This window comes from Cydia amplana, chromosome 8, assembly GCF_948474715.1.
Source record: "Cydia amplana chromosome 8, ilCydAmpl1.1, whole genome shotgun sequence".
Taxonomy (NCBI): domain Eukaryota; kingdom Metazoa; phylum Arthropoda; class Insecta; order Lepidoptera; family Tortricidae; genus Cydia; species Cydia amplana.
In genome coordinates this window covers 1,685,633-1,700,613 of record NC_086076.1, presented here as the reverse complement: position 1 = coordinate 1,700,613, position 14,981 = coordinate 1,685,633, and the positions used below count along the sequence as shown (strand labels likewise).

The 14,981-nt window shown below is 37.8% G+C and overlaps 1 protein-coding gene and 1 non-coding gene across 2 annotated transcripts in view; one reads left to right on the top strand and one right to left on the bottom strand.

Annotated features, from left to right (window-relative positions):
* LOC134649989 (cardioacceleratory peptide receptor-like) overlaps window positions 1-14,981 on the bottom strand; it is a 152,195-nt gene that overhangs the window by 108,400 nt on the left and 28,814 nt on the right. The window lies entirely within an intron of this gene.
* Window positions 1,709-1,780, top strand: Trnat-cgu (transfer RNA threonine (anticodon CGU)). Its single transcript has one exon. It is a non-coding gene; the product is annotated as a tRNA-Thr (tRNA).

Here is a 14,981-nt window from a genome sequence, read left to right as displayed (position 1 = left end):
CGATATATGAAACCGGATTATTCAACCAGAAACGTTACCTTTGACACAGACCATATCCATAACATATACAGATCAAATTCATAATCCGTTATTACAACCAGAATACGCCTTCTTGGCTTTGATTTTCCGTAACGCAGCGTAGGTACTACGTAGGCGAACAACACGCGAACGCGAAGCGATGTGGCGCGGAGTGAATCAATCCTTTGATACCTATAGAAGTGTCCTACGTGGGCGATCTCTTTGCGAACACGAACGCCGTGGGCTCGTCGCGTCGCGTCGCGTTCGCGAGTTGTTGGCTTACGTAAGACGCAGCGTTAGACAAACGCCATTTGCGCGCGTCACTGCATTCCGGAATCCGGAAATGTTATTTTCCGCTCATTCGGTTTGGCATCCCGTTGATTTACGGCCCGAACATGATCGGTTTATTCGGGCCCCGTGTTGAGGCCGGGAATGTTGCGAAATGTGCCAATATGTGGTGTGCCGTAGAAAAATATAAGAAGCACTATGCCAGCCATTCTCAAAGTGTGTTCCACGGAACCCTAGGGTTCCGCGACACCCCTGCAGGGGTTCCGCAAGAATTTAGAATAATTTAGAATAATAAAATAAGCATAATTATTATGCTTATTAATAAAAAAATACACTTCTAAAAACTATTGTTTTATTGTAGGGTTCCATCAAGTATTTCGCTTTCCAAAAGGGTTCCGTCAAAAAAAAAGATTGAGAACCGCTGCACTATGCTATGCAAGTGGTAAGTACAACGACTTATTTTCATAGAAGCTTGACGTTAAAAAAATGGGACCGCCCGGGCTATAAAAATCGCTGCGAACTAAGCTTGGTCAGTAACTATACATTAACTAAAAAAACCAGCCAAGTGCGAGTCGGACTCGCGTTCCAAGGGTTCCGTACATTAAATCCGACTCACGCTTGACTGCACATTTCTAATAGATTTTCCTGTGATCTATAGGTAAATGGGGAAGGTTATACATGGTCAGACAGACAGACGTACGAGTGATCCTATAAGGGATCCGTTTTTTCCTTTTGAGGTATACGGTTAGGGTTCTGTGCCTAAAATTAAGTACATTTAGAATAAACTAAAGTCAAAATCCCCAAGTAATGTGTAGGTACGCATATCATTAAGTAGACCTACTTATATGAAGTATAAAGATGCGCGATCGGAAAGCTGAAAGCATACAATAAGCATTTTCATACTAACGAGCGATATCCATGTCAGCGGCCGATCGTAAGATCAGGCATATCGTGAAATTCCTAGGCATATCGTGAAATTCCTAGGCATATCGTGAAAATCTTTGACCCGTTCCCTGAGTCGACGGAGCCCCGCTACGCGCTACATATTTCTAGGCAGTTTGCCCTTCGGGCATCTAAAGCAACCTAACGGACCTATCCTACCTATATATATATTGGTTTAATGTCACTATCGTCAAAACATTACACAGGAACATTACGATCTGCCTGATCTTACGATCGGCCGCCGACATCCATACCAAGACATTGCGCGAGTGACTTTGGCTAAGACGAAAATCATAGGTGGGAACGAAAGGTCCGATCGCTGTGTCTCGATCCAACCTACGGTTGTCACCTTAGCCTAAGCCAGTCGCGCAATGTCGTGGCCAGCGCGTTAGAGTTGGTCAAAGGCGCCGAGCCTTTCAAAGATAGCATACACCAGGGAATTTGGGACGGGTACCGCCGTGGCCGGGTGGTCTAGTGGTCAGGACGTTAGCCGCGTAAGCTGAAGACGCGGGTTCGTTTCCCGCCTCGGTCACCGCGGCACCGGTGGACTTAGTCACGTTTTCTTTAGTGTATGATACTCGTATCTATTTCAGTTTATAATCATCATCATCGCACGCAGACAAAATCGCGGGCAGTAACTAGTTATAAACAATTATACTAAAAATTACTAGAAATCGCCGTCGCTCATATTTTGCGTCATTAAAGTGCTAATAAAAGTACTTTCAAGTACTTTTCGGGAGCCTCTTGTTAGCAACCAACTTCCCGGCTTATATTTTAAAAGAACTTGTTAATTATAACCGAATTGATTTAAAAATGGGTCTTAAATTCTTAATTAGGAATATTTAAGTTTGTTTTAAGAAAAATGCGGTCAAGGAATTTAATTTCAATACATAATATCATTTCGTACAGTCGCAGTCAAAGATATGTTTACACTTTTGCACCTTACTCCTTTGCAATAAGGCGAAAAATGTAAACATATCTTTGACGTACACTGTACCTCGTCACAGTAGCAATAGTGTCTTTAGCGACTTTCAAATTGATTGTCACTATGGTAAGGTAAGACTGCAATTAAATCGTTTGACTGTACGTAGACTATTTGACAACTAGTCAAATCAGTTTCTTTTTTCGAACTGTCAAAACAATTTTGCTATTATGGAATTTATATGAAACACTAGTATGTGACGTCACGATCAAATTACCTACTCTTTATATTTTTATACGGGTTTGAAAATATAAATAATTGTGTCTAAAAATAACTGCTGTCTATGTTTCTCTATAAATCTTCTAGTGCTTTATTTCATGCATGGTGTAAATTAATTTATTTTTATATCAAACTTTTTACATTGTTTACTTCATTGAGTCATCAGAATATTAATTGTCGGTAGAACATATTAAATTTTCATATTAGAACTGGGATTTTGCGACTTAGTATTTCACACGAGAATTAAGCTTGTCGAAATTGATTTTATATTGACGTTGAAAACACCTATTTACGAACAGTATGGCTACCATCAGTTTGGCACTGACATAAACGCCGTCGAGAACGTAATTTACTTTCTATACATCTCGCTCGTACTCGCATATTAGTGCAAACGAGATGTATAGCAAGTAAATTACGTTCTCGATAGCGTAAATGTCAGTTTTGACACTGGTGACACACACTCATGGTGCGGGCTCTGAGTCTGATGAAATATTCGTGTTCGTACCAAAAAATAATGAATCCGAACGTCGCCTTTAAACATTTTTTCTCAATTTAAAATAGGCTTATTATAATTTAAAAACATTGAAGAAATGAGTATTACCTAATATAACTGGATAAGGATATTCCGAATATTTAATCACCGTTTTGCATATTTTTGATAACCCTTTTTTTTCCAAGGAGGATCCACCGAATATTTAATCGCCGTTTTGCATATTTTCGATAAGGAACCCTTTTTTCTGCTACACCGTGTTTGATTTGAACCGATACTTTTTGATCACTACACACATAAATGTGACGTTATCTATGAAAAGGGACCTTATTGTCGACGGCGCTTACGCTATTATTAACGATGCTCCGATATAAATCGGAGGCCACGCGACGCCGTGCGGCGTAAGCGCCATCGACAATAAGGTCCCTTTTCATAGATAATGCCCCAAATTATGAAAGGTTAAACTTTAAATGTGGTATAGGGTATTTGACTGTATTGAGTGTATTATTTATTTAACATTGGTTCGAAACGTGTCCTTTCTGATTTCCATTTTAGGGGATCCGTAGCCATTATGGCATAAACGGAACCCTTAAACTTTCATCATGTCCATCTGCCCGTCCATCCGTTCGTCCGTCTATCTATGATGTCGTACGTCATACACATTTTACTTGGAAACTACAGGGTACATTTTATTAGGTAATCTTGGAACGTAGGTGTATTTTGCAAGCCGCTAATACAGTTTAGAAGTCATAATTATACTCCATATACCTACATTTTCAGTAAAATTCTACATGCGATACATCATTCGATTAGTCATACATAATATTAAGTATACTAAAAGTTTATTTTATTTTATTTAGTGAATACTTTTGGAAATAATCGCTCTAGTACAAAATAATATGTGTCTGCCCTCTAATTTATTGTATGAACGTACGGAACCCTCCATTGTGCATGGTCCGATACGCACTCGGCCGGTTTTTGCTAGAATCTAAATGAAATATTGTTATTTATTCGTCCCGCGACCGTAACAAATCAACGTAAGTAAGCTTTTATTAAAAGCCTACCTGCAATGGCTGAATACTGAATAGGCAGTACTACATAGAAAGTCAAACAAGTACCTTCCCCGTGTAAAATGAATGGAATACATACGTATTCAATAGGGAATATTACTGCAGTTTTGCCGCCAGAGTGCAGCATTAGCGCCTTTAGTAAACCATAGAGTAACACTGATTTAAACTTTCACGATTTTTACACATTATTCAATTGTACAACGGGACTTAATCGCGTATGGTGGTCTTCTCCGAGACCACGGGGACAACGCCGTCCTCGAAACGTCGGAGGTAAATCTTAAAAACTTAGATACGCGATTAAATCCCGTTGTACAATTTAATAACCATAGAGTAACTTACATATCTGTACCTTAAACTGTTTTTTGACAAGATTTCACAGACAAATATAACATTGATACATCAAGGTGGTTTGTTTGCAAAGGGTCTACCGGGAAATGCGAAATCGAAACTCCGATATCTGGCCTTTTATCGCTCGAATATGCAAAAGTGATACAGAGGTAACAGAGGTAATAGATAACAAAATTTCGACTCTCTCGTTTGCGGTAGACCCTTAGATTGTGACTTATTTTGGGAGTGACGCCCCCTACGCAGAGTTTCCCGTAATATTCCCTTATTAAAAAAACCGGCCAAGTGCGAGTCGGACTCGCGCACGGAGGGTTCCGCACCATCAACAAAAAATAGAGCAAAAAATCGTGTTTGTTGTATGGGAGCCCCCCTTAAATATTTATTTTATTTTATTTTTAGTATTTGTTGTTATAGCGGCAACAGAGATATATACATACATCATTTGTGAAAATTTCAACAGTCTACATAGCTATCGCGGTCCATGAGATTCAGCCTGGTGACAGACGGACGGACGGACGGACAGCGAAGTCTTAGTAATAGGGTCCCGTTTTTTACCCTTTGGGTACGGAACCCTAAAAATATCCTGTTGTATTAAGTACGTCCTTCTACTGCTGGACACAGGCCTCCTCTCATACGAGACTAGTCCAACGCGGATTGAGGACTTCACACCTTTGAATTTCTTCGCAGATGTATGCAGGTTTCCTCAAGATGTTTTTTTATACATTTGTGTATACTGAAAAAAAAAATAGTTTATTACAAAACCGGATGATAATTTAACTTTTACGTTACGTTGCAACTTTAGAAATCATGCTACAACATTATCAACATTTTTAGTTTGTACTTAGTTTAATTGTAATTTTAAGTTGTTTTTATTTATTGTTTTTTTTTGTGTTGTTTTTCTTTGGGATGGTGGAAGGGTGGATTTTCTTTTTGGGTCAGTGAGGGCAGCTACCAGATCCCGTGCTGCTACGAGAAAACGGTCTTAGAAGACCTTCCCTCGATTTTAAATTAATAAAGATTGGCTTTTACAGATTTTTGAAAAAACATACAGGGTGCGATAAAAAGGTCATTTTTGACAAACTTTTTTTTTGATGCCAATCGATTCCATTCCTATTGAGGATCAAAAGCTTGTATGGAAGCAAAAAAAAAATTCCGGCTAGAAAAGCCACAAATCGATGAAAACTTTTCCCATACAATTTGTATGAAAATGAAAACTTTTATTTTTCACATGCTATTTTTGTATGCCAATCGATTCCATTCCTTTCAGTATCAATAGTTTCCTAGGGGTCAACTTACAGTAATGTACTAAAAAGCCACAAATTAATAAAAACTGTCTCCATACATTTACTATGGAGAAAATGTGAAATTTTATTTACAATTTTCTACCTCGCCCATCAGTCCTACAGCAATGTCTTCATACAGTATTATGGTTCTTAAATGTAAGAGGACTGATTGGCCAGATAGAAAACTGTGAATTAAATTACACGTTTTCTCCATAGTAAATGTATGGAAAAAGTTTTCTTTAATTTGTGGCTTGTCATAGTCACAGCGACAACCAATATGAAAATCGCTAGAGACCTCATACTATTGTCACTGTGACAAAGTACAAAATGGATAGGAAACCTTACCTACTAGTAAGTACGTCCTGGATAGAGCCATCTTCTAATTATTAACTAGCGACCCGACCAGGCTTTGCACGGAACAAATTATACATAAACCTTCCTCTTGAATCACTCTACATCAGGGATGTTGCGAACATCCGCACACGCATCCGCAACCGCGGAACTTCCGCATTATTTTCAACATCCGCATCTGCATCCGCATCCGCATAAAATCGATGCGGAGCTTATGCGGATGCGGATGTCGAACAATTCGGTACAAGAACGTCTTAGCGGCGGCGTAAGTGCTAGGTAATTTCGTCATTACCTATAACGAAATCGTCTAGATCCAGAAAAGTCGACCAAGTTACTGTTTATTAAATATAACGCACCTATATTCTTGCTCAAATACTAAACGTTTCGTTTTTTTAAATAAAAAAATACTAAAAATTTAATATTGGACGTTTTCTAAGTACCTAATCTTGTCATCCGCATCCGCATCCGCATCCGCGGATGTGAACCTTTAAATATCCGCATCCGCTTCCGCGGATGTCAAAAAATCTGCATCCGCAACATCCCTTCTCTACATATCTATTAAAAATACTGCATCAAAATCCGTTGCGTAGTTTTAAAGATCTAAGCATACATAGGGACAGACAGACAGCGGGAATCGACTTTGTTTTATATTATGTAATGTTAGTGACGAGTTTTTCTACTATCACGTCACAGCAGGATCGTTCATGAATATAAAAAAACTGTATTGTAAACCCGTGGCAGAAAAAGCGGGCAATCTTCATATTGTGTAAGTAAATGTTGACTGTTACCAGATACCTTGGAGCCTTATGAATATTTCAAGTTTGCCCGCGAGCTGAGCATGATGAATTGTTCCGAACAAATCCTTAGGGATCGAGTCTGTGTTTGCAACGAGAATCTGTAGTCATACATATGACATGTGTGTTTGACCCACAGGTTTAGAATGTACAAGATTGCCTTTCGAATTTTTCAAAAGTGCGCCGTACATCATCAATCATCATATACCTACGATAGGTATGTTACGTAAAAGGTTATTCATGGCAAATTTGTATGTTTTATTTAATTTAAGCATGTTGTTTTACATTGAGAACTTCGATTGTAAATATGACTTTTTGGCTCTAAACCTGTCACTCTAAATCTGCTTTATTTAGGTCCCAATTAACCCCATCGATTTATTATAGGTTTAACACCACCTACATAACAATTAACAACCTTGTTAATAATGTAAATATCATGCATAAAATGAAGCGTAGGTACCTACGATGAAAATTAATTGCCAAAACTGCAAACAGCAGTATATTCGCATTTCTCATGCTCTCGCGCCATGGAGACCGGATCGATAGAGGATGCAAATACGGTTGCTAAACCAGGAGTCCGATTCAAATTTCACAATTTGTTATGATTTTAAACTATCCTTGAAAAGAGCTTGACGTTCACTCACGCTGGTGCATGCGAAATGGCCGCTGTAAAAATGATACCTCAACTACGTTTTTATTCAATCTGATCTAAACAACTATATTTATGTAGGTAAACAGGTATCTGAAAAAAACCTTTATCAATCGTAATTTGCTAGATACTCAGACGGAGACGTACCTTTTTGTTATAATTTTATTTTTTATTTTATTTTAGTTATTTATTACACAATAGTTACAACTTTTTTGTTAATGACAAAGCTCCACAAAACTACATTTGTTTGACTGTGGAGTCGCATTATTCTATACTTAAATAAATTTATGTTATAAGTAATAGGCTTACATTGGGAGTTATAATACTAGGTAATGTCATGAATACTCTATAGGGCAACACATTCCCCTATAGTGTATTCAAGAGATACATTTTAAGACTCTTTTTTAATCTACTTTTTTTGGGTTCTTTTACTATGTCTGCGGGCAAAGTATTCAGTAAATAGGGTAACCGTTTCTTAAGTGTCCTATCGCCATAATAATTATACACCCTAGGTACTTCATATTTGCCCGCCGTTAATGCTCTGGTGTTATGACTATGTTTGACTAGATCCCTGTGTTCTTGGCTGCCATGACTGTTTATAGCTAATAAGACTTGTTTCGGTCTATTACCTGTTTCACTATACTTTTCACTCGGTCTCAGGGCTGCCAGATCGTAGAATTGGATACGAAATTCGTATAATGGAATTTTTTTCGTATCTATTTCGTACCTATAGGTGGTCAATCGGTATAATTGGATACGAAAAAAAGCGGCCAAGTGCGAGTCGGACTCGCCCAAGAAGGGTTCCGTATTTAGGCGATTTATGACGTATAAAAAAAAACTACTTACTAGATCTCGTTCAAACCAATTTTCGGTGGAAGTTTACATGGTAATGTACATCATATATTTTTTTTAGTTTTATCATTCTCTTATTTTAGAAGTTACGGGGGGGGGGGGGAACACACATTTTACCACTTTGGAAGTGTCTCTCGCGCAAACTATTCAGTTTAGAAAAAAATGATATTAGAAACCTCAATATCATTTTTGAAGACCTATCCATAGATACCCCACACGTATGGGTTTGATGAAAAAAAAATTTTGAGTTTCAGTTCGAAGTATGGGGAACCCCAAAAATTTATTGTTTTTTTTTCTATTTTTGTGTGAAAATCTTAATGCGGTTCACAGAATACATCTACTTACCAAGTTTCAACAGTATAGTTCTTATAGTTTCGGAGAAAAGTGGCTGTGACATACGGACGGACAGACAGATGGACAGACAGACAGACAGACAGACATGACGAATCTATAAGGGTTCCGTTTTTTGCCATTTGGCTACGGAACCCTAAAAACACCGATGTTAAACTACTGGCAATACTTCAAAAACAGTGTGTCAATACTGTTACAAAATTTAATGGAACCGTACGTCAACGTTAGGGCTATAATTGCAAAAATTGAAGATCACAAATTGCGGGCGTCCCATCTCTGTCACTCTTATTACGCCTTCATAGGAGTAAAAGAGAGTCCCCCGCAATTTGCGAATTTCGGCCTTCGCGGTAAGACCCCAGTTTTTCAAATAATTTAATATTAATCGTTTTTTTTATTGTGTTCTCGTATAATGCAATCGAATTTCGTACTGGCAGCCGCTGCGGCAGCCCTTCGGTCTTATTTCTACGTGAGTACTTTTAGTTGGACCTGTTTTTATCCAAAATCTTTTATGATACGTGTTTTTATCGGCGACTAAACTTTTCTAAAACTACACAACTAAAGCCTGGCACGGTTTTATTTGGCCCTAGGCACAGAATAAATAATAGTACTGGTACAGAAGGTTCACTCTTTAACAAAACGCGTCTTTTACGACAGATATTACCACTAGGTGGCGCAAGCGCGAGCAGGCGTCCGTTCCGTAGCGGTGTGCGGCAACTACTATGGCTAGACACCAAAATTGGTGTGGGCCGCATGTATGAGTATACTTATACTTGTAGCGTCGCGACGAAATCGCGGAGTGAGCCATGCCTGCCCTAGGATATTTGTGTAGATACAAGCAGCTTACATATATGTATAGATAATTTCAGATGAAATATTAACAAAATTCTTCTCTTACGTCTACATTTACGACGAAAAATATACTTTTTTAATGTATTTTTATTTGGCTTTTGTTCTTTTATAATGCTTGAAATATAATAAAGATTTTCTCTAGTAAACGTTGAAAGCATTCGAGGGATAGATATATAAGTTAATGTTTGGCGACATTATAAGAGATAAAATACATTTCGAATTTTTCGACGTAGGTCACATCTTACTTAAAATATCAATTTCTTAATATTTGCTGTTGCTATGTTGTGTAATTTATTTTTTAGAAAGCAATGATATTAAAAATTTTATGATAAATATACATCAGTCATATTAGTTTCAGTAATAAAGGCCAAGTTGGCTTTCAATATTAAATAGGTATATAGTATACTTATGAATATAAAAAGAAAAGGTCATATCCTTGGAGCGACAAATGAAAATTATACTTGCTTCAATAGTCAAACGGTTTTGTGCGGGTTTAGTAAAAAAAGCGACCATTCCTTGACTCAAATAACGCGAGTGACCTGTTTTAATTGCATTCTGCATTTGCCATTGGATTGTGCCGTGGAATTAAAACTTGAATTGATTAAAAATACGTACCTACATAAGTATAACGGGTCAGCACTAATTGACTAGCACGTTAAGGATGACTCACGCAAGACCGGGCCGGGGCAGGGCCGGAGCTTCCGACGCTTCGTTCTCTATGAAAAGCACCACGTGATCACCGATCAGCCATCATTGAAAATGACATGTTGGTCACCTCAGCCCGGGCTCAGCCCGATTTAGAATTAGAATCAGAATCAGAATCAAGTTTTTAATTCATGATAAACTTAAAACTAAAATTACATACAAGAGCGTTTAGCGTGAGTCATCTTTTATTATATCGCAGATTAGCAAAGCAATATCATTGTTTTAATAATTAAATGAACTTTTATTTCAATAATATAAAGGTAGATACTTGTTTTAATTAATTAACATTAGCCCACATAAAAGAAGTTTGTAATTGGTTGCAGTAATTTGTTTTTAATTACAAAATATTATTGCCGACAGTTAAAGTCTGATTGCACTTAGGTATTGCACCCGTTGTGATTAAAATTACTAATTTACTCAATAAGCATTAAATTTTAATAATCAAATTACCAATCTCCAATGTCCAAATGAGAGGAATAATTAGTTTTCAAAATTTAAATCCAATTTAGCAGCCAGGTCTACGGAACCTTTCGCGAGTAGAATCTTGGTTTTAATTGAATTATTAAGTAGCGGTTCACCAAGAATTGACCGGCAAACTCCAAAGGATCGAGGCTCAAAAATTTCAATTATTATTTTATTACTAGTACCTTTATTGTGTTATGAGAGAAAAGCTAGAATCCAAAAAAAACCGGCCAAGTGCGAGTCGGACTCGTGCACGGAGGGTTCCGCACCATCAACAAAAATAGAGCAAAACAAGCAAAAAAACGGTCACCCATCCAAATACTGACCCCGCCCGACGTTGCTTAACTTCGGTCAAAAATCACGTTTGTTGTATGGGAGCCCTACTTAAATCTTTATATTATTCTGTTTTTAGTGTTTGTTGTTATAGCGGCAACAGAAATACATCATCTGTGAAAATTTCAACTGTCTAGCTATCACGGTTCGTGAGATACAGCCTGGTGACAGACGGACGGACGGACGGACGGACGGACGGACAGCGGAGTCTTAGTAATAGGGTCTTTGCAAAAAAGGTCTGGTCAAAAAGCTTTGGAAACTTAGCAAAAGACAACTCCAAATCATAACGGGGGTGTTCACTGGCCATTATGGGGTGAAAGGAATTCTGGCCAAGATGGGACACTCTGACAACACCGATCGTCGTATGTGTGGCGAAGAGGAAGAGACAGTGAAATACTTAATGTTTGAATGTCACGCCCTAGCCAGACAAAGAATGAAGGACTTTGGAGCAGGATATCTGGAACCAAAGGACTTTAAACGCTACCCATGAGCTCCATCATCCGACACATGGATATGGTGGGAAAAGCTCTTGAGTAGCTGACGGATCTTCTCCAGGGGGTAATTGCACAAAAGATCCCTATGGGTCGAAGTGTATCCAAAAGGGCCCCCGAAAATAATAAGATAAGATAAGATAATAGGGTCCCGTTTTTACCCTTTGGGTACGGAACCCTAAAAAGGGTGGGTGTACTCAACTGTACTTATAGGATGTAGATAGATCTCTTTATTTTTGCAGGCAGCGTTGTGTTTTTAACAGCCTATCCCAATACGGGTTGATTTTTAGCCCTTGACCAAATTTTGTAATTTGAATAAGTAAAGTAAGAACGCTGTGTACGAGTTGTCTGTTCTTGTTCCTCCAGTTTTAAAAGGGTTTATCTGAATTAAGGAAATATTTATATAAGTACGCAGTATAGAAAGCATTGCACTAAAACTACTTGGAGTGATTAATGTAGGTACTTAATTGAGAAAACGGATATTGATATTACTCAGAGGCTCTGAGTCAGAGCTAAATGTCTGAAAACTGAAATGGATAAGATAATGGTTGCATTTGGTGCATTTAAGAAATATTCTTAATAGCTTTAATGCATTGCTGATATACAACATATACATATGTACCTACTACTACTAGGCGGATGATCTAGAAATCGTCTTTCGCCTGCTACCGTAAAATGGGGTGAGTAGGGTGAAAACTGAAATTCAAACCTCGATAACATTTTATTTTTACATATGAAAACTGAATGGTGTATATAATAAGTGTTCCGGACGTTTGTATTTTAGTTTTTATTTTATTTTGGGTAGTTCCATTTCATAACTTTAGACGATAAAGAGGAAAACCCACCTCACTCCGTAGTGCCTCGTATTTGGGGTGAGAGGGGTTTTCATACAAAGGTGATTTTGGAAGATTGTTGGATCGTTTTTTTTTATTATGCGTATTACTATAGCTCCATTTTAAATTGGAATACATTATTTTTGTAGCAGTAGCCTTAAAATCCCTTCTCACCCCCCTCTCAAACCTTCTCTCCCCATTCATAACCCACCTCTCCCCGCGAAACCTACTCACCCCGTTTTACGGTACTTATTATATACTGCTTAGAAGATCTCCTCCATAACCTGTGTTGTACGCTGTAAGTACATCTAAAACTTTTCACGCACACTAGGAACAATGCAAATAATTCCCATAATGAGCGTAGGTACAGCCACCTGCAATAATATGTTACACAACGAAGGCCTCAATAATATCTGACACGATATGTAGAGCCATAAGAGCGTGTCACATATTTTTGCGGCCTTCGAAGAGTAGCATATTATTGTAGGTGACTGTACTTAAAATACGATTACTAGGCGTGAAAACTTAGCGTGGTCGCACTCTAGACTCGGACCTAGCTAATGTGGTACTGTCAGCATGAGCGTCCAATTTCTATAAAAAATATGACATTTATTATGGCGGTGTCACACTCACGTCAAAGTCGGTTAACACTTGTCTTTTACTCGAACGAAGCTTAGTAAAATTATTTTTCTGAAAATGAAATTAATGTAAATACTTGGCTGATTTCGTAATAATGAAAGTCATGCATGTCAAAATATTCGTGATATGAAAAATAGTCACACAAAAAAAAGTTTGCTTCGGGGTGAAGTTTGTTCTCATCAAATAACGCTACCTATTCAGGATTTAAATGCTACTTTGAACTTTTTCCCCACATATTTTAAATATAAAAGGTACAGTGAGGTAATATGCGAGGTAAAATTATCTGCGCATTTTCTTACTTCCTTAACAATAACTTCGTGCTCAGATGATTACTTTGAACACCTGGGGCCGTAACGCCGCAACACAATCCTAATGTTACCTTAAGGTGCCGTAGGTTCAGAGAGCGGCTCCTGAAAACTCGTAACTCTTTTTTAAATCACAATACTGGTGCCAAAACTTTAGTTAGCAATCTTGAGGGTTTTGTCTAGAGACTTCCTCGATTTGAATCCTGATTTTTTGACTTTCTCTCGATAGAAAAAAACACGAACATAGATCTACGCACTTTAAAAATGTGTAACAATTTATGCACAAAAGCTAATTTACCTAAATTTGAAACTATACATTCGCCTAAGCCCGTACCATGAGTCACTGACAGTGTCAAAACTGACATTATACGCTATCGAGAACGTAATTTACTTTCTATACATCTTGTTTGCACTAATATGCGAGTACGAGCGAGATATATAGAAAGTAAATTACGTTCTCGATGGCGTTTATGTCAGTGCCAAACTGATGGTAGCCGTACTAGGCCCAAAGAAGCCAATCCAAACCTACATTTTGACATCAAAATGATTTTATACATACGGACTAAGTACGAGAGAAATGCATGCGGGAATGACGTCATTTAGATATCAAAATGTACATTCGAATTGGCCTCAAGTCTTCAAATCTCCTCGGACAGCCCAATAAGACTGATAGAAGCCGGATCGTTCGTTTCTTTGATGGATGCGACACATTTCCAATACCACGTTATATTAATAAAGTATATATACCTATCTACCTTTATTTGTCTGTCTGTGATTGATGACATTTATTTATGTAAGTAGTTGGATTAGGAAGTTTGCACCAGAGGTTAACGGCCATCCTACACTAGCGTCTTTTGAGCTTCTTCTAGTCGCCGCTATGGAGAATGGTAGGCCGCCAGTTGCGTCAACGTTGCGTCGAACAGCAGCCATAGAGTTGACTAGACGCCGACGCTCGGGAGACGCTAGTGTTGGGTAGCCCTAAGGGGGAATGATCTTTTTTGCAGCTTTATGGTATCGCATAGACTTTATCCCATAAAGTTATCGTCATTTTGTCAATATTTGAAAGCAGTGACAAGTTTGTGATAAAATGACGATGATGTTTTTGTCAAAGATTTGTTAATCACTCAGATTCTTTTTTTACAACCATCAATACCATTAAAAAGAATTTGACGAAAGGTCAATAAACGGCATATAAAATTTAAAGGACGAAGTCGCGGGCAGGAGCTAGCAATTTATATCAATTAATACATTTTATAGTTAAATTAATGCAGTGTCTATTCAATGAGCACTCATGCATTCACATAGAAATTGAAATTGAAATTAAATCATCGAAATATTAAATTTTAAAATTTGCATAAAGAATTCTAGATTTATTAATTTTATTATGATTGAATTTAAAAACAATAATTGCATTGCAAATCCAGGAGACCAATTGAAATGTACAGTCGCCATCACCATATATCGGAGCGGTCAAGGCGCTCACAAATATCTGAACACGCCTCTATTGTCAAGGCGTTAGAGTGTGTGTTCAGATAGTGTGAACACCTTGGCCGCTCCGATTATAATCTGGGCGACAGTACATTATAATATCTACATAGTTGTCAGTTTGTTATCACTTATCATTAACGTTGTGCATTTCGCTCGTATGTACTTGTCCGTACATGTACCTATTCGCGCGAGCGACGCACGGACAAATGATAACAAACGCACAGACATCATTATGATGTCAA